Source organism: Somniosus microcephalus, chromosome 5, assembly GCF_052327205.1.
Source record: "Somniosus microcephalus isolate GS21.2 chromosome 5, FLI_Smic_1.0, whole genome shotgun sequence".
NCBI classification, from domain to species: Eukaryota; Metazoa; Chordata; class Chondrichthyes; order Squaliformes; family Somniosidae; genus Somniosus; species Somniosus microcephalus.
Window position 1 is genome coordinate 298,730,101 of NC_140991.1, and position 27,626 is coordinate 298,757,726.

General features: G+C 44.5%; 1 protein-coding gene across 1 annotated transcript in view; it reads right to left on the reverse strand.

Annotated features, from left to right (window-relative positions):
• Positions 1 to 27,626, reverse strand: part of LOC147117852 (uncharacterized) — a 53,746-nt gene that overhangs the window by 13,962 nt on the left and 12,158 nt on the right. The gene's annotated exons all lie outside the window — the stretch shown is intronic.

Consider the following 27,626-nt stretch of genomic DNA (forward strand, 5'->3'; position numbering starts at 1 on the left):
CTTCGCCACCATTTTTTCCCCTGCTTTTCCTCAACAGCGAGCGGGGCAGCTGCGTTGGCCCGCCGGAGCGGGAGGCGAGTTGGGGTCACTCGGGCCGGGCCTCACAACCACTTGGCCCAAGTCACAGAGCGGGGGAGTGGCAGCGAGCAGCCGTCAACCGCGCGGCCCTCTAAACTGCCCTGGCTAGTAAACTATAAAATTACATGAAATAACTATTTTAAACAATAATTTAAATTTTTGAAAAAAATAATTTTATTTTCTAACGGGGCTAAAAATAAATTTACCTTTCTTTAAAGTATTTAAAAATAATAAACCCTCCCGGGAAAACCTGTTAAAAAAAAAAAAAACGAAGTTCGATGCGCACGCACAGCCTCTCCCGCGCACGCGTTCGGCCTCTGAACCCCTGCTTTCAGGGGAACGGAAGTGCCGGTTTCCCGCGCATGCGCAGTGTATACAGGAAACTGGCTCTTCCATTGGGCCTACGGGTGAGTACCCCTTGCGTACTCACCCGTGGAGACCCGAATTTCTGGGCCATTGTTTTATTTACCCCTTACTCTGCTGGATAAAATTGAGAACTATAAAAAATGAACACTAACAAAAGCTGTACAACTTGCATTTATATAGCGCCTTTAACGTAGCAAAACGTCCCAAGGCACTTAAACAGTACTGAAATATACCAAGTGTGCTTAAATACCATTACAACAAAGTGGTTATTACAGACATTTTGTCACAATCAATTTTTCCACGGTCCCATCTGCAATCTATTTTAAGCTCGTTAAGATAATCTGCTTTCCAGTCCAAAGATGTTTGACGCCAATCTTTTATGGCTGCATATAGTGATACCATTATTCCCCGGCAGAATGCAGACGATTGGGTAATTCCCCCGTCAATCACTGCTGTTACATGACTGGGACTGATTTTATACACATAACTCGCGGCAATCTGCTGGAGAATTAATCAATGTGTAATACAATACTATCCTCCACACACTATTTTCCTGGAGAAATCACCCTGCTTTTAATCTGGAGAAGTTGCTGTAGTTTCGGTCATGAGTTCGGTTTGCTGTATTTTGTAGAAAGTCTTTTTAAATAGACTCTGTAGACTGTTTGCCGTAGTGTGCTGTTTAAACAAACTCTGTTTGCTGAGTAAATACACTTCATTTGCTTTGCAGTTTACTAAGTACATAGGACTTTGCTTGAGTCCAATTGTAAGTCCCGCCCTACCTCCAACTCATTAGTTGACACAGTGGTGTCAATAGACAGTCTAATCTTTTACTTCTAATAACAATTGATATGTATGGTACTTGCATGTTGTTAACTAGATGGCCCCCTGATGTGAGCAAGCACATTGTAGCAATTACACTCCAAGGTATCTCTTGTATTGCTTTTGTCATTCTTTACGGAATATTCTAGAGGGTCTGAAAATAAAAGCAGCTAGTTTTTATTACAGCAGTTTGATTTTTTTGGGGTGTTATTGGTGGAGGGTGGAATGTTGTCCAGGACAGTAGCGGAACACCCTGATCTTCACCGAATAGTACCGTGGGATCTTTTATATCCACCTGAACAGCTGGACAAGGCTTCAGTTTAACGTCTCATCTGAAAGATAGCATCTGCAACAAATGTAGAACTCCCTCAGTACTGCACTGAGGTGTGTGCCTAGATAGAGTGCTTAAATCCTGAGTGGAGCTTAAACCCACAATCTTCTGACTCAAACACGATATTGTTAAGTATGCTTCCCAGTATAGTGCGAAACCATGCAATGCAAGAAGGCACCAGGTTTGATCCCTACTCTGTGCTGAGTTAGCTGATCTCAGCAAGTTGGCCTCAGCACACAGTTTATAGAAGATAGGAGCAGGAGTAGGCCATTCGGCCCCTCGAGCCTGCTCCACCAATTAATGAGATCATGGCTGATCATCCAAATTCAGTACCCTGTCCCTGCTTTCTCCCCATATCCCTTGATCCCTTTAGCCTTAAAGAATATATCCAACTCCTTCTTGAATATATTTAATGAATGGGCCTGTACTGCCTTCTGTGGAAGAGAATTCCACAGGTTCACCACTCTCTGGGTGAAGAAATTCCTCCTCATCTCAGTCTTAAATGGCTTACCCCTTATCCTTAGACTGTGACCCCTGGTTCTGGACTCCCCCACCATCGGGAACATCCTTCCTGCATCTAGTCTGTCTAGTCCTGTTAGAATGTTATAAGTTTCAATGAGAACCCCTCTCATTCTTCTAAACTCTAGCGAATATAAGCCTAATCGACCCAATCTCACTTCATACGTCATTCCTGCCATCCCTATCAGTCTGGTGAATCTTCGCTGCACTCCCTCCATGGCAAGAACATCCTTCCTCAGATAAGGCGAACAAAACTGCACACAATACTCAAGGTGTGGTCTCACCAAGGCCCTGTACAACTGCAGCAAGACATCCGTGCTCCTGTACTCGAATCCTCTCGCTATGAAGGCCAACATACCATTTGCCTTCTTAACCGCATGCTTACCTTCAGCAACTGGTGCACAAGGACACCCAGGTCTCGTTGCACTTCCCCTTCTCCCAATCTATTGCCGTTCAGATAATAATCTGTCTTCCTGTTTTTGCCACCAAAGTGGATAACCTCGCATTTATCCACATTATACTGCAACTGCCCAATCACACAACCTGTCCAAATCATACTGGAGTTTCTCTGCATCCTCCTCACAGCACACACGTCCACCCAGCTTTGTGTCGTCTGCAAACTTGGAGATATTACATCTAGTTCCCTCATCTAGATTAATATATATATTGTGAATAGCTGGGGTCCTAGCACCGATCCCTGCAGTACCCCACTGGTCACTGCCTGCCACTCGGAAAAAGACCCGTTTATTCCAACTCTTTGCTTCCTGTCTGCCAACCAGTTCTCTATCCAAGTCAGTACCGTACCCCCAATCCCATGTGCTTTAACTTGGCGTGCACTTATCGAAAGCCTTCTGAAAGTCCAAATACACCACATCCACTGGTTCTCCCTTATCTATTCTACCAGATACATCCTCAAAAAATTCCAGTAGATTAGTCAAGCACGATTTACCTTTTGTCCGATCCTGTCACTGTTTTCTGTTTTCCAAGTGCTCTGCTATTACATCTTTTATAATGGACTCTAGAAGTGGTGGGGCCGGGGGGGGGGCGGGGGCGTGCAGTCAGCCAGGATTCCTTTGCTTGCCTTCTATCCAAGAAACCCTAATGTAAAGTGTGCATCTAGTTGTCGGGTGATCACAAGATTGGCTCAGCTGCATGATCAAATAGCCTTCCAAAATTCAGCATCCATCTCCCAAATAAAGATGACCACTTAGGGAAGCTATCGGAGGACAAACAGCACCCAAAAGAACTAAGTCTGCATAGTCTTTGGGAAAGACGGGAGTAAAGTACAAGGGTGGAACTGTTTTAATACACATTTTGATTTTTTTTTTTTTAAATCACACTTATACCACCATCACTCAGATGCCCCTCCCTATATAGAAGCTGCGTGGCCAACATCTTGCAATCACCGGTGAGCCACCAGAAGACATTCCATAAATGGAAGTTAGGAACTTCCTAGCCTATCTAAAATGTACATCTCCGATTAAGTGCAGACACATGCTTAAGGCCAAGTATCACAACCAGACTATTAGCAACACTAAGACAAGTTCTGAAAATATCGAGGCTGAACTTTTATAAAGTCAGCAGACAATTATTATAATTATATTATAAACAAAATGAGAAAGGAAGGACTGATGTAATGTTGCAAAATACATGTTGACAGATCCAAGGATTAACCAACCCCCACCATCCGCCCCCCCAACTCTCCGTTCCTCCAGCCTCTTGTACATCCCCTCCTCCCACCTTTGGAAGCTATGCCTTCGGTCACAGGCCCCACGCGCTGGAATTCTCTTGCTAAACCCCACTATCTCCCCACCTCCCTTTCCTCCTTAAAACCCAGCTCTTTAACCAAGCTTTTAATCATCCCTGCCACTCTGTCCTTCTTTGGTTCAGCGTCTATTTTTTGTCCGGTTATGCTTCTGTGTAGCACCTTGGGATGTTTAAGGCACTATATAAATGCAAGTTGATGTTGATTAACACAATGGACGGAGGGTAATGGAAAGGGAAATCAGGTGGGGTTTATAACGGCTGGCCGATCTGTTACCGCCTGTTTTAGGCCCTCGTAGAAGTTGAAAATTCCTCAAAATGGCTTTATTAGATTACAGCGTTTCCAGGGTTAACACACCCAGTGTTGTATTTCACAGGTGGCAAGCATTAAAAAAAAAAAGGTAAATTTTTCTTTGAGGTTTGAATCAAATTTTGACTGCAGAAGATTGATTACACTATCCATAATCTATAATCCATAAGCAGGTGATAGGATAGGATGCAATACGGCCATCCTCAAAAAGGATTCAACTGAACCTCATGGGTAAAGTATTTCTCACAAGGACACACGACTCACTTCAACCGTCTCATGTAATACTGTGATCTTCTGATAAAGGGAAGTACTTGCATCTTTCACGACCATCAGGACATCCCAAAGTGCTTTACAGCCAATTAAGTACTTTTGAATCATAGTCACTGTTGTAATGTAGGAAACACGGCAGCCAATTTGCACTCAGCAAGGCCCCACAAGCAGCAATGTGATAATGACCAGATAATCTGGTTGTGGGATAAATATTGGCCAGGATATCGGCAGAACTCCCCTGCTCTTCTTCGAATAGTACCATGGGATCTGTTACGTCCATCTGAGGGGGCAGGCAGGGCTGCGGTTTAATGTCTCATCCGAAAGACGGCACCTCTGACAGTGTAGCACTCCCTCAGGACTGCACTGAAGTATTAGCCTAGATTATGTGCTCAAGTCTCTGGAGTGGGTCTTAAAGCCACGACCTTCTAACTCAAAGGCGAGGGTGCTACCACTGAACCACTCTTTGTACTAACTCTGCCCTGCAAACTGACCTCCAAGTAAGTGACCTCGGTCATCAGATCTGTTGGGCATGAGTAAACAGAAGTTTGATCCACAACCAGTGTGGAGGCAAAGCTCAAGGAGCCGAATTACATCACCACAGCTCCTATAGTCTACAGAGAATACCCTGTAGCTGGAATGAGTGTTTTTATAAAATACATACCCAATGCAAGTCTGGCAAAAACCCATATGCATCATTCCCCATAATTGCTACTTCAGCAAGTGAATTAGTGAGATCAGAAGATAGCAATTCAATTATGGTCCAAGAGGAAAATAAATTAAGACATGAGTCAAACATGACACACACCATCAAGGTAGCAGAAAGAGCAAAGACTTGCATTAATATGAACTTTTCAAAGTGCACTTTTTTTTTTTTTTTTTTAAGCAGTGATTGAATTGACTACTTAATTCTATTTTTAAAAAAACTTTAAAAATTCTGACCACAGACGGGTATTTGAACCGTCAGTACCCAGTGCACATACTACGATGCTTCCGATCACTAATTAAATCATAGAATAGCTACCAGTAAGCAATGGATTGAAAATTGGTTAACAGACAGGAAACCGAGAGTAGGAATAAATGGGTCTTTTTCAGGGTGGCAGGCGGAGACTAGTGGGGTACCACAGGGATCAGTGCTTGGGCCCAGCTATTCACAATGGCCCAGTAATTCGGGTCCCAATGCGTGAGTACGGACGGGGTACTCACGCGTGAGCCCGATGGAAGTGCCGGTTTTCAGCATGCACGGAAAACCGGCATTTCCTTTCCTCTGAACCAAGGGGTTCAGAGGTGGAACGCATGCACGCAGGAGTCTGCGCGAGCGCGCTGAAATTCCTTTTTTAAATAAAGGTTTGCCCGTGCGTGAAGGCCTCAACTTTTTACGAATGAAAAAAGCAGACGTAAGGACTTCGTTTTAAAAGGTAAGTGGTCTAATAATTAAAGTTAGAATTTTTTTCCACAGGTTTATTATTTTTAAAGACTTTACAGTAAGGTAAGTGTATTTTTAGACCCGAATTCGTAAAAAAAAAAAATTTTTCAGAAATTTGAATAATTGTTTAAAATAGTTTTTTACAGTTATTATTAGTTGATTTAATTAGTGGGATTCTTTAAAACTTTTATTTGAAGTTTAAGTACTGTTTTGGGCGTCTGAAGTTTTCATGAGTTTGACAGTTCTTACTATCAAACTCATGAATGAACTTTTGCAACCTCCGATTGGTTGCCCAGTGCTCACGTGATCCCAGCCGGCTCATCGAACTAACTACGCCGCTGGATCACGCAAGCACAGCGCGCCGGGAGCTGAACCGGGCCACTGACAGGAAATCCACGCAGGGCCAGGCTTCAACTGTCGGCGCGCTATGTAAGTGTAGGTCGGGGGCTTGCACCCGCGGGAAGCCCCCGACACCAATTTCTGGGCCAATATATATATCAATGATGATTTGGATGAGGGAACCAAATGTAATATTTCCAAGTTTGCTGACGACACGAAACTAGATGGATCGTGAGTTGTGAGGAGGATGCAAAGAGGCTTCAAGGCGATTTAGACAAGTTGAGTGAGTGGGCAAATACATGGCAGATGCAGTAGAACGTGGATAAATGTGAAGTTATCCACTTTGGTAGGAAAAACAGAAAGGTAGAGTATTATTTAAATGGTGATAGATTGGGAAATGCTGATCTACAAAGGGACCTGGGTGTCCTTGTACACCAGTCACTGAAAGCAAACATGCAGGTGCAGCAAGCAGTTAGGAAGGCAAATGGTATGCTGGCCTTCATGGCAAGAGGATTTGAGTACAGGAGCAAGGATGTCTTACTACAGTTATACAGGGCCTTGGTGAGACCACACCTGGAGTACTGTGTGCAGTTTTGGTCTCCTTACCTAAGAAAGGATATACTTGCCATAGAGGGAGTGCAGTGAAGGTTCACCAGACTGATTCCTGGGATGGCAGGACTGTCGTATGAGGAGAGATTGGTTCGACCAGGCCTGTATTCACTAGAGTTTAGAAAACTGAGAGGGGATCTCATTGAAATGTATAAAATTCTGACAGGGCTAGACAGACTGGATGCAGGGAGGATGTTTCCCCTAGCTGGGGGGTCTAGAACGAGGGGTCACAGTCTCAGGATACGGGGTAGAACATTTAGGACTGAGATGAGGAGAAATTTCTTCACTCAGAGGGTGGTGAACCTGTGGAATTTTCTACCACAGAAGGCTGTGGTAGATAGATAGATTTCTAGACACAAAAGGCATCAAGGGGTATGGGGAGAGAGCGGGAATATGGTATTGCGATAGAGGATCAGCCATGATCATATTGAATGGCGGAGCAGGCTCGAAGGGCCTACTCCTGCTCCTATTTTTCTGTGTACCCTCTAGTATTTTTTCATGTGCGGTCCCTTTAAGTGGCTGCATAGCCGTTTCAAATTTTCACGCATGTACGGTTTCTACCACGTAAAAGCTGGTGAGTGGCCTGCGCAGGACCTCCAGACCACTGTGCGGCCGCGCAGCTTAGTGGGAACGTTGCCAGTAAGTGGGATGTCACTAAGGTGCGGCGTTTCGTTTTAGCTACAGAAAAAGTGTACATCTCTGAAACACAGTAGGGTCTAGTTTCAGCTGGTCGGTCAAGAGGAGCATTTGGCAGGAGCTTGGGAACTGGTCAACTGCCCTTCCACTTGGACAGGGAATTGTGTGTGTTGGGGGGGGGGGGGGGGAAAGGGAAGAGTAAAGAAGAATTGCCCAAAAAAAATGCATCCAGGAATTCCAGCAATGACATTTAGCTCAGGCTAGATTATTCAGGACACTGAGGAGGTAAAATTGGGTGCCTTTATGCCTCCCGTTAGCGCCCCTGAGATTGTGACGTCATTGCGCGTGCATCGCTCCAGGAGCGCCCCGGACCCAAAATTGACTACCGCCTCCTGCAGCAGCGCGGGCAAAAAACATCAACAGCTGCAGGAGGCGTGCATCGGTCGGCCGGCCGCTTCGGGGGCAATAATTAAAGGCGAGGTGGCAGAGGTAAGTAAAAAAAAACTTACCTTTCTTGTTCCACTTTCCTGCCCGCGATCGATTAGCACTCTGCTTGAGAACCGGGTTGATCACGCGGGATCGCGACTGCCTCGCTGGTCCGGGTAGGTAATTTTTCTATTGCAGAGCCTGCAGCGATGGCCCTTCCCTTTAAGGGAGGGAAGGAGCCTTTGAACGCGGCAGCGCTGCTCACCTACCGCCCCGCCTGCTGCCGATTGCGCTTCTAGAAGGAAGCGGGGGGCTTGATTTAGCGCGCCCCTTCCTTCTTGGAGCGCAAAAAATAATTTTTTTAAAGTTTGGAAACATTAGCGCCTGGTGCTAATTTTCCAAACTTTTAAGATTTAGCGCCCCAAACGAGGCTATAATGAATTTCTCCCCCTGAAAATTTGAGACCAAATCTAATTGTCAAAAATCTCATGTGCAACAAATGCAGATTTCTTTCTAGTTTCCCTTAAATTTTGGAAGCTATTTTATGTGCACACATGAGAATGCGGGCATCAAGTCTTCTGCTCAAGTGTACAGTTTTGTATAGACTCCAAAACTATACCTGTATATTATACAGACATTATCAGAAAGCCAATGAGGGAAAAATGAGATTTTAGTGGCTAAATACTGAAATGGAGCTCATTTTTTATTACTGGATGAACTCCCATTTTAAATTCTGTGATGGTACAGTCATACTAAGCTTTACATTGCTCCACTTTATAGGCCAAAACTTTGCTGTAAATATACGGTCCAAAACGTTGTTAATTGTACACATTATTCAATGTTTTAGTTAAAGATATAATTTGATGTCCTACTGGTTTATGGGCACACCCAGTGTGGTACCAAACCACATGGACCAGATCCAATCCCCAATCTGTCTGGTCAGCTGATCTCAATCAGAGCGGCAATAGGGCGGCTATAGTTGGTCTCAGCACCCCCCGGCTTAGGGAAGGAGGTATCAGTCGGGACTCATGCCGCCTGATTACTATCCAGTGACTCCTGCTGGTAAAGTGTGTGTAATGCAGGATATGGCTCCACTGCACTGTCCTCCAGGATTGAAAGCACGCTGCACTCGCACGTGAAGAACAGCCACTTGGGTAAGGTACCAGAGGGCTGCAGATGCTTATAAAAACGTAGATAAGGTCACGTAAACATCTTCTGAGGATTGATGACATCTTTATTGATGACAACTATGATGTAAAAGTGTCCAGTCAACAGAGGAGCAAGTTTATTTTCCTTCCCAGAAATAATGCTACCACACAGATCAATGGTTAGAACAGAAACATTTTCCCGAGAGACAAACTCAGCCCTAGGCAACCTCGGTCTGACTGTTAGCTACAATATATGTGAGCTGTGTCAAAATCAGTCCTTTAGGCAAACGTTCCTCACGAGAATTTAAAAGCTTGTTTTGATAGAGTGGTGGACACTTTTCTGGGACAGACAAACTTCACAACCTATTCACATTATAAAAATAGGTAAAAAGGTCTTACAAAGTTTTGCATTTCTTACAGTGAGATTCCGCAAAACCTGGATTGTAACCTCAATTCATGAACAATTATCCCAAGACAATTTCTTCTAACATAAAAATTACAGCACAGAAACAGGCCGTTCGGCCCAACTGGTCTATGCTGGTGTTTACGCTCCACACGAGCCTTCACCCACCCCTCTTCATCTAACCCTATCAGCATATCTATTCCTTTCTCCCTCATGTACTTATTAGCTTTCCCTTAAATGCATCAGTGCTATTCGCCTCAACTACCCCCTGCGGTAGCGAGTGCCACATTCTAACCACTCTCGGGGTAAAGAACGTTCGCTTAAATTCCCTATTGGATTTATTACCGTCTTCTACCTAAAGTAGCTTAAAAACAATACTAACTTAGAATCCAGCAACCTTTAATTTTACGACAAAACAAAATGTTTTACGGGGAAAGTGTGTGTGTGTCGAGCTGGGAGGGAGACATGAGGCGGGCGTGAAATAACTATCCTTTGCTGCCCTCTACTGGAAGCAACACGAATAGCTGCTGGCCTCAACTCGTGACATTTTTTAAAGGTTAACCAGCAGTTTCCCCAATGACGACAGCTGCTCTCACACGATTCGCAAACAAAAAGCAATCTGTGTGGGTCTTTCACTGGATCATTCTTACAGGAGCACAAAGCTATTTGGTTAATTTTATGGGAAACTTTCAAACCTTTGCATTGCTGCAGCAATTTTTTGGGGAAAAAGGATCAGAAAGGGGGAGATCTTCCGTTACAGCCGCAGTGGAGGCACACCCAGGAATGCGCTAGTGCATGCAGGAATGCATTGGTGCAGCTCACACCATGGATCAAGGGAGGGACATCCAGTATTTTCCACGGTTTCTTACATAATTATGGAGCATTCCCACAGTTGATTGGGTCTTGTGCTGGGAGCATGGAGACTGGGGAGGGGCAGGATATTCAGGGCACAGTTAGAGAACAGCAGCTGCAGCATCTTAAAGGGGCACCTGCATTTCCTGTTGTGATGGATCATTCACTACAATTCATTTTGATGGGACTTTTCTGCAGATGTCCGAGAATCTGCAAGGGTCCAGGGAAAAGGGAGGGCTGTTCCTTTTTCTGATGGAGCCTGGGAGATAAAGCAGGGGGAGGTGAGACAAAGAAGGGCTGCTATCTTTGCTCAGAGGTAAAAATATCAGCAACCCTGATGCAAAGGAAAGCACAACTAGAAGACACTGGCCAAGATAATTGTTTGCTGAAGTATCTCTTTCCACGGTTCTACTGCACGACAGTAACACTGACCTTTACCTCCATAAGTTGTATATGCAAATAGTATTCTTGCTTATCTTTAGGAACTCGGGCCTGCCCAACACGATCACTAGGCAACCAATATTTAGACAGGACACCTTTCACATTCCAAGCGAATCTTTTAATAATGGTGGGTAAGGCCATAAAAGACTGCAGCAAACCCTGCTTGCACGCTGCATGTTCGTGCACTCATGGTTTGGGATGCACAGTGGCTAATTCCATAGCAAGGGCAGGGCTCAGGTTTCAACAATGGGCCGTATTTTGCGACCCCTACGGGTGTGCACGCGCCCGGAGGGGCCGCGCAAGTTCCGGGTTCAGGTATGCGAAGCGCACGCGCGAAAACCCGGCACTTGCGCTTGACAGATCCTCCGCATCCGCGGGAGACGGGCCTCTGCGGGCGGAGAGTTGCGCTATTTGCCCAACTCCCGCCCGCTGAATGCCCGTCAAATTCTTACGCCTGGTAAACGCAGGCGTAAGGCCCGCTTTTACCAGCATAAGAGTTTTAAAAAATTGATAACATTTTATTTTTCTCTCATTTATAAATTAAAAATACTCTTCAATAAGGAAAGTTTATTTTTAGCCTCGTAAAACATAATTTTTGGGCACTTTTAATTCATTTTAAATAATGTAATTTAAAAAATGTATTGCATGCGTTGGTGTATTTTTTAAGTGATCCCCATTCATACTTATTGGAGTTCCATACGTACAGAACTCCAATAAGTATGAATGGGGATTCCCTTCTTTTAGTGGTTGGGCCGGCCCACGTGAACCCAGGGGCGCCTACGAACCGCCTGCGTCCCTGGGATATGGGGAGCTCTGCCCGCCCGGACCCGGAGAGGCCCAGGAGCACAAGCCTCCGTATCTCCCGGGCCACCGGGTAGAATTTTTACAGGTCAGAGGCATCTGCCCGTGGGAAGCCTCCGATCGCAAATGTTGGCCCATTACCTTTATCATTGCAGGAAGAAGTGTCTAACGAAAGGGAGAGGCTATTAAATGGTAGAGGCACACCCAAACTGAAAAATCCCATACCAATTCAGAGGAATTAACCCTGCAACCTGATGTGGCTCACTCCGTTGAGCACTTTGGAGAATGTATTCTGTCATTAGGAAAGTCAGTAAACCCCCATGACCTTATGGTGTGTTTGTCTGGTGAAATGGGTTATGAATTGTCTTGCTGATAGCAATAAATGCTTCATTCCATTATATTTACATAGGAATCGCCGACTACCACAGCTTGCAGAGTCCAGAGACTGCAGGGCATCCACCTCATGCCACACAGCACTACTCATAGACTCATACAGCACAGGAGGAGGCCAGCTCTTTGAAGAGCTATCCAATTAGTCCCACTCCCCCGCTCTTTCCATATAGCCCTGCACATTTCTACTTTGAGTATTTATCCAATTCACTTTTGAAAGTCATTCCACACACACACACACACACTTTCCCCGTAAAACATTTTGTTTTGCAATCTGCTTCCACCACCCTTTCAGGTAGTGCGTGCCACATCATAACAACTCGCTGTGTAAAAGATTTCTTCACATTTCCGCCCTGGATTTTTTGCCAATTACCCTTAAATCTGTGTCCTCCAGTTACCGACCCTCCTGCCAGTGGAAACAGTTTCTCCCTACCTACTCTATCAACACCCCTCATAATGTTGAACATCTCCACTTAATCTTCTCTGCTCGAAGGAGAACAACCCCAGCTTCTCTAGTCTCTCCACATAACTGAAGTCCCACATCCTGGGTACCATTTTGGTAAATCTCCTCTGCACCCTCTCTAAGGCCTTGACATCCTTCCTAAAGTGTGGTGCCCAGAATTGGATACAATACTCCAACTGGGGCCTAACCTATAAAGGTTTAGCATAACTTCCTGGCTTTTTAACTCAATGCCTCTATTTCTAAAGCCCAGGATCCCATATGCTTAACAGCCTTATCAACTTGTCCTGCCACTTCAAAGATTAGTGTCCATACACCCCCAGGTCTCTCTGTTCCTGCAACCCCTTTAAAATTGTACCATTTAGCATGTATTGTCTCTCCTCAGTTTTCCTACCAAAATGTATCACCTCACACTTTTCTGCGTTGAATTTCATTTGCTAAGTGTCCAGCTGTCAGCCCATTCCACCAGCCCACCTGTGTCCTCTTGAAGTCTATTACTATCTTCCTCACTGCTTACTACACTTCCAATTGCACCATTTAACTTCTATAAATTTAGTTTATATACTCACTTATCTTGCAGCAAGCATCTGCCCAAGTATATCCATTCTGGGAAATCAGATGGGCAGGGAGCATCAGCTGAAACTCATCACAAATAAGTAGGAGTAGGTATAGGTGGCAGAAGAGGAACAGGAAGGGGTTGGCCTACTAAAGAATACTACTTTGAGAACTATCCATTTTTTGTGTTGTTTGAGAGAATGCAAAGCATCCTTTAAGGTGCAACAGCTAATACAGAGGAGTCCACGACTCACATCAGTTGCGTATAGCCATTTCGCAGAACTGCAGTCCACCCTGGAGCGTGTGGCACCACCAACAACATCTGTAACAGAGGTCTTAATCACTGCTATGGGCCATTGGACCAAGACCTTGCTCTGTCAAGCCCGTGTGGTAGCTGGTGTGCAACAGCCACCCCACGTTAAAAGAATTCACGCACAGGCATCTTCCACCCTTTAAAATGAAGTTCAGGACCTAGAACGTCAGGACCCTCATGGACCACCCAAACGTCAACCCACGCACCCCACCCACCCGCCCCTTCAACCACCATCTGCCCCACCTGTGACAGAGACTGTAGGTCCCGCATTGGACACATCAGTCACCTGAGAACTTATTTTTAGCGTGGAAGCAAGTCATTCTCAGTTCCGAGGGACTGCCTAAGAAGAAGGGGGGTTCTAAAGGGAACATCATGTGCTATAAAAACCTTGGGCTCCAACGTCTGGGTAGGTTCTGTCTGGATTCAGCATGCTGGGTAATCATCTGGAGAGCAGCTTGATGTAGGCTTTCAGGAAGCCAATTCCATTCCTGCAATCTGTCCTCACACAGATGGCAGGACATGCTGTAGGAATGCCCAGCAGCAGAAGCATGGCAAGAGTCAGCACAAGTAAGAGAGGTAGTTCTCAGAGTGACTCTGTCCATTGGACCCACTCAAATAACTCAATAAGTGGGAAAGCCTAGGTATCCATCACTTTATCAGATGTGGCACCTGCAATGGTTGGCCTCAACATCTTGCAGAAGGCGGCCACCTACAGAGCCATCAACAATCCCAGGAAGCCCTTGGGGACATACAGCACCCAGTCACTTCACCGCCTCCTCCCACAAGAGGAGCACCTGATCAGCTAGTAGGAGACACGCATCATACAGTCAGTAAGAGATAGCTCAAAGACATCGATAGCACACTGTTAGAGAAATAAATTATTGGAATTTGATTTCAACTTTGTGCAGCATTCATTTGCATTGGACACATTTCTATAGCAGGAGATGAAAGGAATTGCATGCATAATGGTGGATGTCAAATAGAGGATAATGTTGTGTGTGGGGGGTTTGGCACATGCCAGTTCATTGGGAACATGTATTCAGAAACACTTGTATAGGTGTTCCTTTCATTTTTATTCAAAATGGTTATCTTTTAGATGTTGCTGATTTGTCTTTTACGTACAGCTTTGGTGCAGCTGGCAAATCTTCCGCCTGTGGCTGCTTATCTCTATCTTCTTCTGGCCTTTCCTGACCCTCCCCTTGCACCTGCTGCATGGTGACTTGTGCAGCACCTGGCCTACCACCATCACTATATTTCAGGGGTGTACTGCAGCACACACTCCGACCTATCCAGACAACACAATCTCTTGTTTCAGCACGCCTACTGTACGTTCTATCTGTACCCTTGTGGAGCCATGTGCTTTATTAGATCTCCTTTCTGTTGCTGTTCTTGGATTCCACACTGTCATTCGCTGGATAGGGTATTCTTTAGTTTCGCCCATCTCCACCATGCTCTCTACAAGCTCATCTCTTCCATGAAACCCACCTCCCGTTCCCTTTCCTGAATTCTAACCATTCAATTATCATTCCTGGTCCCTGTGCCTGCCGATCTTGTTAGTAGCTTGCTTTGCTCGGGCACTGCCCTTTCCTTTTGAAAACAGCCATCATCACTCTACTGTTGAAACAACCCCCCTTGACTTGTCTGTCATCTCCAACTACCAACCATGTCTAGCCCTTTTCTCCCAAAGTCCTTAAACATGTTGTCACCTCCCAACTCCATGCCCATCTCTCCCAAAACTCCCTGTTCAAATCCCCCCTGCCCCCAATAGTTCAGCTTCTGCCTTGTACCTAGCATTGAGAGCACCCTGGCCAAAATCACAGATCTCTTCTCTTAGGCAGTCCCTCAGAACCGAGGATGACTTGCTTCCACACTAAAAATGAGTTCTCAGGTGACTGATGAGTCCAATGCGGGACCTACAGTCTCTGTCACAGGTGGGGCAGACAGTGGTTGAAGGGGCGGGTGGGTGGGGTGCTTGGGTTGACGTGCGCTCCTTCCGCTGTTTGCGTTTGGCTTCCACTTGCTCCCGGCGAAGAGACTCGAGGTGTTCGGCGCCTTCCCGGATGCTTCTCCTCCACTTTGAGTGATCTTGGGCCAGGGATTCCCAGGTGTCGGTGGGGATGTTGCACCTTTTCAAGGCGGCTTTGAGGGTGTCTTTGAAGCGTTTCCTCTGCCCACCTGGGGTTCTCCTGTCGTGTCGGAGTTCCGAGTAGAGCGCTCGTTTTGGGAGTCTCGTATTGGGCATGCTGACTGTTATAAATCTCATCAAGAAACTACTCGTGAAATAACGCTGGACGGCCAGCTGGTGGCGCTGTCCAAGGAGTATGAATACTCGGGCGTGGGCCCCAGCTTGCCAGGGACATTTTGTAAGACAAGGAACTAGTGAAATACAACTAGACTTCCATGTTCTGAAACAAGTTGATTAAAGCCTTGCTTTATACTCAAACCAAGTGCGTAGTGAGTTTTATTACACTGACGATGTGGCCCGTCCATCGGAGCTGATCGAGCGTGGTCAAAGCTTCGATGCTGGGGATGTTGGCCTGAGCGATAACACTGACGTTGGTGCGCCTATCCTGCCAATGGATTTGCAGGATCTTGCGGAGGCAGCGTTGGTGGTACCTCTCCAGTGCTTTGAGGTGCCTGCTGTACATGGTCCATGTGTCTGAGGCATACAGCAGGGCGGGAATCACTACTGCTCTGTAACCCATGAGCTTGGTGCCGGGTTTGAGGTCCTGATCTTCAAACGCTCTCTTCCTCAGGCGACCGAAGGCTGCACTGGCACACTGAAGGCGGTGTTGGACTTCGTCATCGACGTCTGCCCTTGTTGACAGTAGGCTCCTGAGGTATGGAAAGTGGTTCACATTGTCCAAGACCTCATTGTGGATTTTGATAATCGGGGGGCAGTACTGTGTGGCAGGGACAGGTTGGTAGAGGACCTTTGTCTTACACATGTTTAGTGTAAGGTCTATGCTCTCGTACGCTTTGATGAAGGTGTTGACGATGGTTTGGAGTTCGGCCTCAGAGTGTGCGCAGACGCAAGCGTCGTCTGCATACTGTAATTCAATGACAGAGGATGGGACGACCTTGGATCTGGACTGGAGGCGATGGAGGTTGAACAGTTTCCCATTTGTTCTGTAGATTAGCTCCACTCCAGTGGGGAGCTTACTGAGGGTGAGATGGAGCACTGCAGCAAGGAAGATTGAGAAGAGCGTTGATGCGACGACACAGCCTTGCTTGACCCTGGTCCGTACGTGAATTGGGTACGTGATCATGTTCTCGGTGACTGCAATATCAGTGTGCTTTCCTTCCTCGACATTGAATATAGCTGACCGTTCTCCATGCACAATACTCTTTATCCATGCTTTCGTCATCCTCCTCTTTGCCATCCTCCTTTTTCCGTGAACCCCAACCCGTGTCCTGGTCTGCTCTTTCATCACTCCAATCCTCACTGATCTACACCGGCTGCCTGGCCCCCCAACGCATTGAATTTAAACTCCTACACAAACTAGGGTTGTTGGTTACACAAACTAGGGCTGTATTCCCTGGAATTTAGAAGCTGAAGGGGTGATTTGATCGAAGTTTTCAAGATATTAAGTAGAGCTGATAGGGTAGATAGAGAGAAACTATTTTTGCTGGTTGGGGATTCTAGGACTAGGGGGCATAGTCTAAAAATTAGAGCCAGACCTTTCAGGAGTGGAATTAGGAAACACTCCTACACGCAAAGAGTGGTAGAAGTTTGGAACTCTCTTCCGCAAACGGCAATTGATGCTAGATCAATTGTAAATTTTAAATCGGAGATTGATAGATTTTTGTTAACCAAAGGTATTAAGGGATATGGGGCAAAGGCGGGTATATGGAGTTAGGTCACAGATCGACCATGATCGCATTGAATGGAGGAACAGGCTTGAGGGGCTGAATGGCCTCCTCCTGTTCCTATGTCCTATGTTCCTCGTCCTCATCTTCAATCGTGCTCCCACTGCCACTGGATGGCGAAGAATTGACTTTCTGAACACGGCGCTGTGAAAATAGCGGACGTGTCCCTACGGGGAATAAGCATTCCATTGTACTAGTACATATGGCAAATAACATTGAATTGAATTGAATCTCCTCCATGGGCTTGCTCCCACACGACCCACTCTACCTCCATCACCCACTTCTTGCTCCTTCAATCCCTCCAACTCTGCTCTTCTGTGCATTCTCCCTCCTCCTTTTGCGCCACCACAGCCTTCAGTCCCATTGGCCCAATTCTCTGGAACTTGCTTTTGAAATCCTTCTATCTTTCTCCTTCTTTCTTCATCTTTAAATGCTTCCATAAAACCCATCTTTTCAACCAGGCTTTCAGTCGCCTCTCTTAACTCTCCCACCATGACTATCCGACACTTTTTAAAAAAAAATTCTCTCTGTAAAGTGCCGTGCGTCATTTTTCTACATTAAAGCTACTACATAAATATAGTTTGGTGATGAATCGGAAAATACGCTTTTATAACACCAGTAACTTCAGAAAAACTAATTATAATCTATTATTATTTGTGTGTGTTTGCACAAGGATGTAATTTAAAATTTACTTTTGCAGTAACATTTTGAGACGGGTCACATCTTCCTACACATCTTCGTATTACTTATTAAATGGGCATTAAACTCAGCTCGATCTTAGGCTGTCAACATAGTGAGAAATATTAGGAGTGACATTTCTGATCAGGAAGAGTGACGTATACTAAGCCCATTTGAATGCAAGGTATTGTGCTTATTCTTACCATAACAGACATCAACATATAAGAACATAAGAAATAGGAGCAGGAGTAGGCCAATCGGCCCCTCGAGCCTGCTCCGCCATTCAATAAGATCATGGCTGATCTGATCCTAACCACCAATCTACTATCACAGAACCATCTCCTGAATCTAACAGAATTAGACACACGAAATAGGAGCAGGATCAGGCTACACGGCCCCTGGGCCATGACCGAGCCGAACCTAGACTCATGTCCAAATTCCTGCCCGCTCCCCGTAACCCTTAATTCCCTTTACTTCCAGGAAACTGTCTATTTCTGTTTTAAATTTATGTAATGATGTAGCTTCTACAGCTTTTTGGGGCAGCATATTCCATGGACCTACCACCCTCTGAGTGAAGTAGTTCCTCCTCATCTCAGTTTTGAAAGAGCAGCCCCTTATTCTAAGACTATGCCCCCTAGTTCTAGTTTCACCCATCATCGGGAACATCCTCCCCGCATCCACCCGATCCAACCCCTTCACAATCTTATATGTTTCAATAAGTTCGCCTCTCATTCTTCTGAACTCCAATGAGTAGAGTCCCAATCTACTCAGCCTCTCCTCATATGTCCATCCCCGGGATTAACCAAGTGAACCTTCTTTGTACTGACTCGAGAGCAAGTATGTCTTTTCTTAAGTATGGACACCAAAACTGTATGCAGTATTCCAGGTGCGGTCTCACCAATACCTTGTACAACTGAAGCAATACCTCCCTATTATTATATTCTAACCCCCTAGCAATGAAAGCCAACATTCCATTGGCCTTCTTAATCACTTGCTGCACCTGCATACTAACCTTTTGAGTTTCGTGCACCAGGACCCCCAGATCCCTTTGTACTTCAGTACTTTCCAGTTTCTTGCCATTAAGATAATAACTTGCTCTACGATTTTTCCTGCCAAAGTGCATAACCTCACACTTTCCAGTATTGTATTCCATCTGCCAAATCTCTGCCCACTTACTTAGCCTGTCTATGTCCCCTTGAAGGTTTTTTATGTCCTCCTCACTCACTACTTTCCCTCCCATCTTAGTATCATCTGCAAACTTTGATATGTTACACTCGGTCCCCTCCTCCAAATCGTTAATATAGATTGTAAAGAGTTGGGGACCCAGCACTGACCCCTGTGGAACACCACTAGTTACTGATTTCCAGTCTGAGAATGAACCATTTATCCCAACTCTCTGCCTTCTGTTAGATAGCCAATCCTCTATCCATGCCAGAATATTACCCCCAATCCCGTGATTTTTTATCTTAAGCAATAATCTTTTGTGTGGCACCTTGTCAAATGCCTTTTGGAAGTCTAAATACACTACGTCCACTGGTTCCCCTTTATCCACCCTATATGTTACTTTCAAAGAACTCCAGCAAATTTGTCAAACATGACTTCCCCTTCATAAAACCATGCTGACTTTGTCCTATTAAATTATGTTTATCCAAATGTCCTGTTACTGTCTCCTTAATAATGGACTCCAAAATTTTACCTACCACAGATGTTAGGCTAACCGGTCTATAGTTTCCAGCCTTCTGTCTACTGCCCTTTTTAAATAAGGGTGTTACATTAGCAGTTTTCTAGTCTGCCGGGACCTTTGCTGAGTCCAGGGAGTTTTGGAAAATTATTACCAATGCATCCACAATCCCTACCGCCACTTCCCTCAAGACCCTAGGATGTAAGTCATCAGGTCCAGGTGATTTATCCGCCTCGAGTCCCATTATTTTACCGAGTACCACTTCCTTAGTGATTTTGATCGTGTTTAGCTCCTCCCCCCCTATAGCCCCCTGTTTGTCCAGTGTTGGGATATTCTTAGTGTCCTCTACTGTAAAGACTGATACAAAATATTCATTCAGTGTTTTTGCCATCTCCATATTTCCCACCATTAATTTCCCGGTCTCATCCTCTAAGGGACCAACATTTACTTTAGCCACCCTTTTTCTTTTTATATAACTATAAAAACTCTTACTATCTCTTTTTATATTTTTTGCTAATTTACTTTCATAATCTATCTTCCCTTTCTTAATCAATCTTTTTGTTATTTTTTGCTGTCTTTTAAAGTTTTCCCAATCCTCTATCCTCCCACTAGATTTGGCTACCTTATATGCCCTTGTTTTTAGTCAAATACTATCCTTAATTTCTTTACTTAGCCACGGATGGCTGTCTTTTCTTTTACACCCTTTTCTTCTCAGTGGAATATATTTTTTTTGGAAGTTGTAAAATAACTCCTTAAATGTACACCACTGATCATGTATCGTCTTACCCTTTAATCTAGTTTCCCAATCCACTCAATTCCGCTCTCATACCTTCATAGTCTCCTTTATTCAAACTTAGCACACTTGTTTGAGATCCAACCTTCTCACCCTCTAATTGAATATGGGATTCAACCATGTTATGGTCACTCATTCCAAGGGGATCCTTTACTAGGACATTTTTAATTAATCCTGTCTCGTTACACAGGACCAGATCTAAGGTTGCTTGCCCCCTGGTCGGTTCAGTTACATACTGCTCAAGAAACCCATCCCTAATACACTCAATGAACTCATCCTCAAGGCAGCCCTGCCCAATTTGATTTGTCCAATTAATATGATAGTTAAAATCCCCCATAATTATAGATGTTCCCTTATTACAAGCCTCAACTATTTCCTGATTGATATTCCGTCCAACAGAGTTGCAACTGTTCGGAGGCCTATAGACTACGCCCACTAGTGTTTTTTTCCCCTTATTATTCCTTATCTCCACCCAAACCGTTTCATTATCCTGATCTTTTGACCCAATATCATTTCTCTGTATTACAGTGATTCCTTCCTTTATTAACATAGCCACCCCACCTCCCCTTCCTGTCCTTCCTGATCGTTAAATAACCTGGTATGTTTAATTCCCAGGCATTGTCACCCTGCAGCCATGTTTCTGTAATGGCCACAAGATCATACCCATATGTAGTTATTTGTGCCATTAACTCGTCTATTTTGTTACGAATGCTACGTGCATTCAGATAGAGAACTTTCAAATATGTTTTGTGACTTAGTTCCTGCTTTTGCCCTTTTTATTACTTTACCTTTTACTCCATACCTTCTGCCCCTTCCTGACACGCTCTGGTTTTTGTGACTGGCCTTCCTACTGAGTAATACTTGTGGTGCCTGCACCTCTGTACTGCAAGGTCCCACAATAATGATGAACAGCTGGAAGTAAATGAGGTAAAACTGCATCCTGAGATTGAGCCAAAGGCAGCACCAACCCCATCAATGTTAGTTCAAATTGAACATTTGTCTTGTAAGGTTTACAATAGGCATGATCGCACCCACGAGAGACTGATTTTCATAATTAAATCTAAATTAGGAGAATCATCGCGGTGGAATTGTTCCCTTTGCGGGTGTGAAGTGATCTATAATTTCTCCTAATCTGGTTTTTATTTACAGAAATGCTCTGTTTCTTGGGATGATTGCCAGTGATTTTAGTTGAGGTTCTTTTCTGTCACTTACTGGATCAACAGCAGGGGAATGTGAATGAGTAACTGTTACTTCTAATGCACAGAGGCCTGAAAGGATGTGTATGGTGAACAGCATGGTGAAAAAAAAAACCAGAACAGAAGCTCCAGCTGTACTGAAGACCCGGCGAGAGGTTGGGTTTTGACGACAAAACTTGTTAGACAGATTCCCAAAAGGACAAGGGCAATTTAAGGGTATGTTTAAATACATTTTGAGTTTGTGTGTGTTTCTGTTATAAATGCTATCTTTTTAGGTGTGTATATAGTCAGCTTGTTGGGGAAGACACGTGGCCAAACAGGTAGGAGCTGAGGAGGTAAACAGGCACCACGCTCCAGAGGATCTGCCAATGCTGCTCTGACGCAGATGCTGCCCAGCTCCCCACATCGAGGGGAAGCACCTGGCCATCACTCAGCACCTGCCCTATGTTGCGTGGCTGAATTCAGATAGAGACTGACCTGTAGCCCACTATTTCACGACAACACAAGTTGGTGCAGTGCCTCACTGCGCTGGAGAAATAATGACGTGTTGTTTTCCCTGGAAATTGAGATGTTGGAGAGAGGCAGGGGCAGGAGGAGAATATATTATAATTTGAGGAGTAATATGCTAGAGGTAAAGTTAAATGACTTCTTATGTCAATTTTTTCAAACAGTTCTGTGGTTTAGTGTAGGCTAATGATCTGAATAATTAACATTTCCAGCGTCCACTAAAAATAAGCTAATTTGCCAGCAGCGTGTACATCGTTAGGTTGGTGCAATGTGTAATGCTGTACTTTTTAAAAATTCATTCATGGGATGCGGGCATCGCTGGAAAGGCTGGCATTTATTGCCCGAAGGTGGTAGTGAGCTGCCTTCTTGAACCGCTGCAATCCGTGTGGTGAAGGTACTCCCACAGCAACTTTATCCTAGCGGTTTGGTACAACTGAGTGGCTTGCTAGGCCATTTCAGAGGGCAGTTAAGAGTCAACCACATTGCTGTGGGTCTGGAGTCACATATAGGCCAGACCAGGTAAGGACGGCAGATTTCCTTCCCTAAAGGGCATTAGTGAACCAGATGGGTTTTTATGACAATCTGGTAGTTTCATGGTCACCGTTACTGATACTAGCTTTTTATTCCAGATTTATTTAATTACAGGAAACTTTCGTTTAATGTCCGGAAAGCTCTATCTACCGGCAAAATTCAGGAGCCGTTTCCTGTAAGTTTTTTTTACTTCTCGTTGCTTTTTTTTTCCCCAGTCAGGCTCTGCAAGGTCTAGCTGAAGCTGTTGCTTAGCTACAGAGATGCTTTTAAGCTGCGGGCTGACTGTTTTGAAGCTGTTGCTAAGCAACAGGGTTTGTTGATTCACACGGAGCTCAAAAGCTCCGTATGTTTTAACATTAGCGCTGGTTTCTACGGCAGTTTTGATGGTACGGCACCAGCTCAGTGCTGGATACCAGAAAATTTCCTGTAACTGAATTTAAATTCCCCAGCTGTCGTGGTGGGATGTGGTCTCATGTCTCCAGATTATTAGTCCAGGCCTCTGGATTACTAGTCCAGTAGCACAACCACGATGCTACCGTTCCCATCATACTGTGATAAATGATGTCTCTGCGCCAGAATCAGAACCTTTGCCTCAGTGTTACAAGCAACAGTGTGCATTACCCAGTGTCAAGAGCTACAGTAACTGTATTAAGATGCTGAAATAAGGCAACCAAAGTTTGCAAGCTCTAATGGAGTGCCACAACAGGTCTAGTTTGGGCTGTTTCACATTTTGAACCTAACTCATTGGGGCTAATTAATCAAGTACTAGGGGGAAGTTAGAGCAATGCGGCCGTCTTCATTTACAAAAAAAAAGAACTCCAAGAACATAAAAAATAAGAGCAGGAGTCGGCCATACGGCCCCTCGAGCCTGCTCCGCCATTCAATAAGATCATGGCTGATCATCAACCTCAACTCCACTTTCCCGCCCGATCCCCATATCCCATGATTCCCCTAGAGTCCAAAAATCCATCTATCTCAGCCTTGAATATACTCAACAGCCACAGCCCGTTGAGGCAGAGAATTCCAAAGTTTCACAACCCTCCGAGTGAAGAAATTCCTCCTTATCTCAGTCTTAAATGGCCGACCCTTTATCCTGAGACTATGCCCCCTAGTTCTAGACTCTCCAGTCCGGAGAAACAACCTCTCAGCATCTACCCTGTCAATCCCCCTCAGAATCTTATCTGTTTCAATGAGATCACCTCTCATTCTTCTAAACTCCAGAGTGTATAAGTCCAACTCCGTATCTGGCAAGAGAAAATTATTTCTGAAGCATAACTGAAGCGTTTTGTAGTTGGCGACATTACTGTAGCACAGTTCCCCATCACAAATGTGCATCATTTTGGTTAGTCAATAGGAAAAATGTAAAATGCCTATTTTGTATAAAAGTACATTTACAGTGGGGAACTGCACTCGCAGAGAGTTTGGCTGGAGAATCGGGTTGCAGTGCTGTAGCCCTCTCCAAGCACGGTTTCCCCACTTGGAGCACAGGATAGAAGAATTTACCACATAACCAACAAATACCAATAAGTGTTTTTATAGTAAAGTGAGTTCATAATATAGACAGAGGCTTCCTATTGGAGGGGGACAGTGGTTCCAACTTGCATGTTACAGGAATTCATCTGTCCTTCCTCCTTCTCCCCATAACAGAGATGTGAATAAGGTACCTATGTGACATAGATCAATGAGTAAATAATTTACAGCCTGGACCTGATGTGTGTGGAGAAATATCAAGCAGTCCGAGCCTTCTGCCTGGAGGTTTAGACAACAATACTTCATAAATATCATCGCACAACACTATAGGAGGAAGGACAGCCCAATCAAAGAGCAATTGACCAATCCAACACCATCTCAAAACAAGTAGGAAGAAATCTCAAATGTCCCGCCATCTATACCAATGTTCCCTGTAATTTATTTTTTGGGCCACATGGCCCCTTTAAGGGGCTGCGCAGTCCATTCAAAATACCACGCATGTGCGGTTTTTCTATTTGCAAGCCGGCTGCACAGCTTATATGGAACATTTAGCTATACTGCACCCTCCCACTTCTAATCCACAGCTCCTCCAAATACTGCAACTATGCCAACAGACTCAATGGATTAATGTATACTCCTACAAATATTGTGCAAACAAAACATACAATTCAACCAATATCTAAAACCAATGAAATATTTAACAGCTATTATTTTTTTTTAAACACGAAGCTCACACAGCAGGAAAAAGTGCGCACAATGGGCCAGAAATTCGGGTCCCCACGCGTGAGTACGCGCTGGGTACTCACGCGTAGGCCCAACGAAAGTGCTGGTTTCGTGCATGCACTGCGCATGCGCGGGAAACCGGCACTTCCGTTCCCCTGAAAGAAGGGGTTGAGAGGTGGAACGCGTGCGCCGGAGAGGCAGCGCGTGCACATCGAACTTATGTTTTTTTGCAGGTTTCTCCGGGAGGGCAAGTCTCCAGCAGTTACACTTTTAAAAAGCAGGCGCAAGGCCTGCTTTTAACAAGGTAAGTGGTGAATTAATTAAAATTAAAACATGTTTTCCACAGGTTTATTATTTTTAAATACTTTAAAGAAAGGTAAGTTTATTTTTAGCCCCGTTAGAAAATGTAATTAATTTTTTCAAAATTTTAAATTATTGTTTAAAATAGTTATTTCATGTAATTTATAGTTATTTTAAAAATGTGATTAAAAAAAAACATTATTTGAAGTTTTAGTGATGTTTTGGGGCTTATAGTATTTATAGGTTTGACAGCTCTTCCTGTTAAACTTATGAATGAAGCATTCCCTGCTACCATTAGCTCTCCATGGCCCACGTGATCCCACGTGACGCTTCGAACTAACTGCGCCCCTGGGATACGCAAGCACTGTGCGCCGGCAGTTGGAGCAGGCCCAGGATCGGAATCCCACGCGGGCCCACAGCTCAACGGCCGGCGCGCTAGGTAAGTGGTCAGAGGCTTGCACCCGCGGGAAGCCTCCGACCCGAAATTCTGGGCCCATATTTTCAAAACTATGGGTCGAAGCATTTCTTCATTGGTAGAGACATTTAGTTTATTAATATATAACCACTTACATTCATATGGCGCATTTATCGTAGCTAAACGTCCCAAGGCGCTTAACAAGAGCGCTATCAATGAAAATATTTTTGACACCAAGCCACAGAAGGAGGTATCAGTACATATGACCAAAAGCTTGGTCAAAGAGGTAGGTTTAAGGAGCATCTTAAGGAGGAGAGAGATTTAGGGAGGGAATTCCAGAGCTTGGGGCCTAGGCAGCTGAAAGCACGGCCGCCAACGGTGGAGCGATTAAAATCAGGGATGCGCAAGAAGCCAGAATTGGAGGAGCGCAGATATCTCGACGGCTTGTAGGGCTGGAGGAGGTTACAGAGATAGGGAGGGACGAGGCCATGGAGGGATTTGAAAACAAGGATGAGGATTTTTTTTAAACTGAAGCGTTGTTGGACCGAGAGCCAGTGTAGGTCAGCAAGCACAGGGGTGATGGGTGAACGAGACTTGGAGTGAGTTAAGATACAGGCAGCAGAGTTTTAGATGAGCACAAGTTTACGTAGGGTGGAATGTGGGAGGCCGGCCTGGAGAGCTTTGGAATAGTCAAGTCTAGAGGTGACAAAGGCATGGATGAGGGTTTCAGCAGCTGATGAGCTGAGGCAAGGATCTGAGTCGGGCGATGTTACGGAGGTGGAAGTTAGGCAGTCTTGGTGATGGTACAGATATGTGGTTGGAAGCTCACCTCGGGGACAAACAACACCAAGCTTGCGAACGGTCTGGCTCAGCTTCAGACAGTTGCCAGGGATGGAAACGGTGGACAGGGGCCAGAGTTTGTGGCATGGCACCAAAGACAATGGCTTCAGTCTTCCCAATATTTAGTTGGAGGAAATTTCTGCTCATCCAATGCTAGATGTCAGACACAAGCAGTGTGATAAATCAGAGACAGTGGAGGGGTCCAGAGAGGTGGTGGTGAGATAGAGCCGATTGTTGTTTATTATTAATGTGGGAATCAGACGCTCAAGCCTGGGAATGTTGCTTCTCATGAATTATCACAAACCCGTACAAAAAGCAAGAATCCTGAAACAGTTTCTCAGCCAAGGCCTCAAAACACGTGCAGAGGAGAAGTTTGGTATTCGGCTGAAAAACCATAATAACCAAAGCAAGTCAGATATCCAACAGCACTATAAAAGTTGCAGAGTCCCAGCAACTATGGGCCAAATCAGGTCATGTTATGAGAAGATTACTTGGATATAAAATCGAATGTAGTCTCAACAACAGTCCTTTATATATTACTAACAAAATCTCTTAAAAATATACATTTTCTGTAATTATAAAAGCACAAGTTCCAGCAATCTCGGAGACTACAATCTACTTTGTAATTAAACTAAATGGAAATCTTAATAAAAAGCAAAAAACTGCAAATGGTGGAAATCTGAAACAAAACAGAGCCCAGGTTCTGCTCTGCCCAAAATGTCAATCTGTGTTGTGTTAATACACATGAAGCAAAGCGTGACATTTTGAACATTTATTGTGATAAAATTACTTTTTTGAAATAGTTATTTAAATTATAGCTCCATAAATTGGTAGTTTGTGACCACCATTTCAAGATGTAATTGATTTTTTTACATAAATGGAGAGTGGCAATAGTTGGTTACCAATGAAATCTAACTAATAAAATACATTGTAACTCGTATATACCACAATATAAAACACACAGTTGAATAAAAATCAACTTGCATTTACATAGTATCTTCAACATAGGGGATAGCAATCAAAAACAAAAGGAAGCAGATGAGGAAAAGATGCCAAGTTATGGAGGGTGAGATTAGGGAGGTAGCCAAAAGCTTGGGTAAAAAGATGGGTTTTGAGAAGGAGAGAGAAGAGGAAAAGAAAGACTTTCCATTTCTATAGCACCTTACATGACCTCGTCTTCCCAAAGCACTTTACAGCCAATGAAGTACTTTTGGAGTGTAGTCACTGTTTTAATGTAGGAAATGCGGCAGCCAATTTGTGCACAGCAAACTCCCACAAACAGCAATGAGATAAATGACCAGATAATCTGTTTTTTTGTGATGTTGAATGAGGGATAAATATTGGCCAGGACACCGGGAATAACACCCCT